This window comes from Felis catus, chromosome A2 (assembly GCF_018350175.1).
Source record: "Felis catus isolate Fca126 chromosome A2, F.catus_Fca126_mat1.0, whole genome shotgun sequence".
In the NCBI taxonomy this organism is placed as follows: domain Eukaryota; kingdom Metazoa; phylum Chordata; class Mammalia; order Carnivora; family Felidae; genus Felis; species Felis catus.
The window spans coordinates 15,640,902-15,645,400 of NC_058369.1; the positions used below are offsets into that span (position 1 = coordinate 15,640,902).

Below are 4,499 nucleotides of genomic sequence, written 5' to 3' on the forward strand. Positions count from 1 at the left end.
GCTGAACGTGGCGCTTCGCGGGGACGTGCAGGAGCACACTGTTGGAGGGCTCTCCAATTCTCCACACGCGGTGCACATGGCCTCAACGGCATGATGGAGGGGCAGTAGATCATTAGGAAGCGGGGGGGGGGGTTGAGTATTTGTTATTTCTCTTTTAGATCCATTTAACTGTAGTTTATATAACTTAAGTTTTAATAATGGCTCTGTGCTTTTTTTTTTTTTTTTAATTTTTTTTTTCAACGTTTATTTTTGGGACAGAGAGAGACAGAGCATGAACAGGGGAGGGGCAGAGAGAGAGGGAGACACAGAATTGGAAACAGGCTCCAGGCTCTGAGCCATCAGCCCAGAGCCTGACGCGGGGCTCGAACTCACGGACCGCGAGATCGTGACCTGGCTGAAGTCGGACACTTAACCGACTGCGCCACCCAGGCGCCCCTGTGCTTTTTTTTTAATGTTTATTTATTTATTTGGAGAAAGAGACAGAGAGAGAGGCCCAGGCAGGCTCCCTGGCTTCAGTGCAGAGCCCGACGTGGGGCTCGAACCCACAAACCGTGAGATCATGACCTGAGCCAAGATCAAGAGTCAGATGCTTAACCAACTGAGCCACCCGGGCACCCCGACAAGGGTTCTGTTTGGCAATCAGCTCACGGTCTCGCAGTCCGTGGGTTCGAGCCCCGGGTCGGGCTCTGTGCTGACAGCTCCGGGCCTGGAGCCTGCTTCGGATTCTGTGTCTCCCTCTCTCTCTCTCTGCCCCTCCCCTGCTCGCACTCTGTCTCTGTCCCTGTCTCAAAAATAAGTAAACTTAAAAAAAAAAAAATCAGCTCACAAAATTCTGGAAAAGGTACCAGCTGGCACTCGCAAGCCCGTGGGACCTGGCTCCAGCACCCCATAGGGCCTTGGGGCTGGGGGGGCAACCTCTGTGTCACGGAGAGCGAGTTCAAGTGCCCCAGGGCAACAAGGTTCTAGGCTTGGTGAAGCCCTGCCCTGAGTGCTCCCCAGTGCTCCCTGCCAGATTGGAAGAAATCTTCCCCTCTGACCAGAGGACCTGTCCCGTCTTAGCCTGCCACGTGTCAATGAGGACGCGGCTTCAGAAGGCTAGAAGGCCAGCCTACCAGAATTATCTGGCTCAGGGAAGAGGGTGGAGAAGGAAGGGGCGGTCCTGACTCAGTTGCATAGGTGTGGTCACAGATTTCCAGGATTCCAGATTCTTACCCCACCGATCGCAGCCAGGCCACTTTCAACCATGTGCTCACCCCAGCGATAATGCTGTTACTTACCCCCCACCAGTCCCCGGTTCCCCACGAGATAAAGTCCAAACTCCTCAGCCTGTTCTGTAAGGCCCTGAGGAATTTATTTTTTAATGGGGCCAAGAGGAATTTGATCCTTGCTCACCTAGGTTCCAGAGAAACTAGACTTTTCACCTTCTGGAATATAATGTGCTTTTTTATACCCGTGGGCAGTTCCCTCGACCAGGAACACCTTCTCTCTTCTTGACCTGGGAGAAGCCTCCCCCTGCTTCCTGACCCAGATGGAACACTACCGTTTCTGGGAAGCCCAGCACCCCAGCCCTGGCCAGACTCTGTTGCTCTCTCTTTCCTGCTCCCAGCCTGGGGCGCACATCTGGTTTCTAATGCTCTCCGCGTGGCCCTGTCACGAAGAACGCAAGATACGTGTCCCCTCTGCTCCGTGGCTGGGTCACGTCTTACCCACCGTTTTCTCCCCAGCCCAGGTGCGTGCTTGAGTCTCAGTAAAGGTTCGCTGATACGTGAAAAGGCTGCCACAGAATCTGGGCACTTCGGTGTCAGTCCATAATCGACAGCCCGGGCGCCCACATTTCAGGAAGTTTCTTCAGACATTCGAGCTTTTATGGCTCGCTTATGGCGTGCCAGGAGCCCGCTCGGCTTGGGGACTGGAGGCACGGCTCTGGATGGGACGGCGCCCCCTCCCTGCTGCCCAAGGTACCTGCTCGTTGTCCCTGGGGCGGCACAGAGACACGCACCTCGAGATCTGGGGGAGCCCCTGCCTCTGGGCTGAGCGTGTGCATGCATGTGTATGTGTGTGCACATGCCTCTATGTGGGGGGGGGGGGGAGTGCGTGTGTGTGCTTGTGTGTGTGCGAGTAGTGTTGAAGAGGCAGGAATTCCCATGAGACCTGAGCCTTTCCTGGCTGCAAAGGGAGCTCCTGGGCTCGACCCCTGGACTCTCAGCGCAGCCAGCCCCTGGGGCTACTGGGGTGCCTGGGTGGCTCAGTCGGTTGAGCGTCCCGACTTCGGCTCAGGTCACGATCTCGCGGTCCGTGAGTTCGAGCCCCGCGTCGGGCTCTGTGCTGACAGCTCAGAGCCTGGAGCCTATTTCCGATTCTGTGTCTCCCTCTCTCTGACCCTTCCCCATTCATGCTCTGTCTCTTTCTGTCTCAAAAATAAATAAACATTAAAAAAGAAAAAAGAGCTACTGATGAACGATATTCCTTTTTTCCCTCTTTTCACAGCGAAATATAATACCCATTCAGACAACTGCACGCGAAGATACGCGGCTCAGAAATGACCGTCTCACCCAGGTCAAGAAAGGGATGGCCAGCGCCCCAGCGGTCCCTTCACCGACCCTGCGCGTCGCACCCGCGCCCTCCCTGCAGAAGTGACCCCGTGCTGACACTGTCTTGCTTTCCTGTACGGTTTTACGCCCCGGGCGTGAATCCGACTCCAGTTCTGTTTTGTCTGGGTTTAAACTTTGTATCAGGAAAAAATATAGTGGCTATTCTTCGGTGTTTGATTTCTTTTCACATCACATTATTATTTTCAGTTTCCTCCAAGTTGGTATGTGTAGCTGTGCTTAATTCCTTTTTTTTTTTTCCTGGCCACTCAGTTGTATTTTCTGTATGATTGTAACTGCAGATCACTCATCCACATTTGGATTATTTTTGGATTTGGCTCTTACAAAGAAGGCTGTTGGGCATTCAGGTATGTGTGTCCTACGGGTGTGTGGACAAGTGTTTCTGTGGGTGGATTTGCTGAAACAGAAGCGTATTTTTTTTTTAATTTTTTTTCAACGTTTATTTATTTTTTTGGGGGGACAGAGAGAGACAGAGCATGAACGGGGGAGGGGCAGAGAGAGAGAGAGGGAGACACAGAATTGGAAGCAGGCTCCAGGCTCCGAGCCATCAGCCCAGAGCCCGACGCGGGGCTCGAACTCACGGACCGCGAGATCGTGACCTGGCTCAAGTCGGACGCTTAACCGACTGCGCCACCCAGGCGCCCCATGGGCGTGTGTATTTTTAACTTGGGTAGATGAATCTTAGAATGGTTGCTGCCGATTCGTGTGTATGTGTCAAAACTCTACAGCAGCCTGGACTTCTGGTTGCTTTATATTCTCGCGTGGTCTGGTGAAAGTAAAAAACAAACGAACCAACAAACAAAAACAAAACAAAACAACGGGGGAGGGGGAGCGTTAGTACCAATTCAGAACAAATGGCAAGCAAGAAGTAAAATGGGGAAAGAAGTCCAAATGCGTCCGTAATTATCGTAAATATAAATGGAGTAAATGGACCGGGTGAAAGACAGGAGTAAAAAGTTCATTTATAAGACACACACTACACATAACAGAGAAACTTACAGTAAATGGGTGAAGGGGAGATACCGGGAACACATTATTCAAAAGAAAGTCACGGAGAGCTGGGTTGCATCAGACAAAACAGACTCGAAACCAAAAAGTGTTATGAGTGACAGAAAGGACATCTATCACTGGCAACATGTGACATTTTCAAAGTTGAATACAGTGAATCAACTAGCTTCAAAAAACGGGAAGCAAAACTTGGTAGGGCCACAGGGAGAAACTGACAGGTCTACCGTCAGGAGAGAGATTTCGGCCCTTGTCTGTCCATGATGGATTGTCAAAGCGGAAAATAGAAAGTGAGCAGAGAATGGAAAATGATACAGATCATTGGAATAAAAACCAAGTGGAACTTCTGAAACGAAAAATGCCATTAAAATGAGACGCCGGAAACCCGGTGGATGGGTTTAAAAGTGGGTGAGAATCCCCAAAGGCAAGGGAATTAAAAGCAAAAACGAATTACTGGGACCTTATGAAGATAAAAAGCTTCTGCACAGCAAAGGAAACAATCAAGTAAACTAAAAGGCAACTGACAGAATGGGAAAAGATATTTGCAAATGACCTATCGGACAAAGGGCTAGTATCCAAAATCTATAAAGAGCTCACCAAACTCCACACCCGAAAAACAAATAACCCAGTGAAGAAATGGGCAGAAAACATGAATAGACACTTCTCTAAAGAAGACATCCGGATGGCCAACAGGCACATGAAAAGATGTGTTCAGCGTCGCTCCTTATCAGGGAAATACAAATCAAAACCACACTCAGATATCACCTCGCCCCAGAGTGGCCAAAATGAACAAATCAGGAGACTATAGATGCTGGAGAGGATGTGGAGAAACGGGAACCCTCTTGCACTGTTGGTGGGAATGCAAATTGGTGCAGCCGCTCTGGA

The 4,499-nt window shown here is 50.5% G+C and overlaps 1 long non-coding RNA gene across 1 annotated transcript; it reads left to right on the forward strand.

Annotated features, from left to right (window-relative positions):
* The first annotated feature begins 1,135 nt into the window (after positions 1 to 1,135).
* Positions 1,136 to 2,768, forward strand: LOC109495144. Its single transcript, XR_006592023.1, has 2 exons — positions 1,136 to 1,958; positions 2,488 to 2,768. It is a non-coding gene; the product is annotated as an uncharacterized LOC109495144 (long non-coding RNA).
* The last annotated feature ends 1,731 nt before the right edge of the window (positions 2,769 to 4,499 follow it).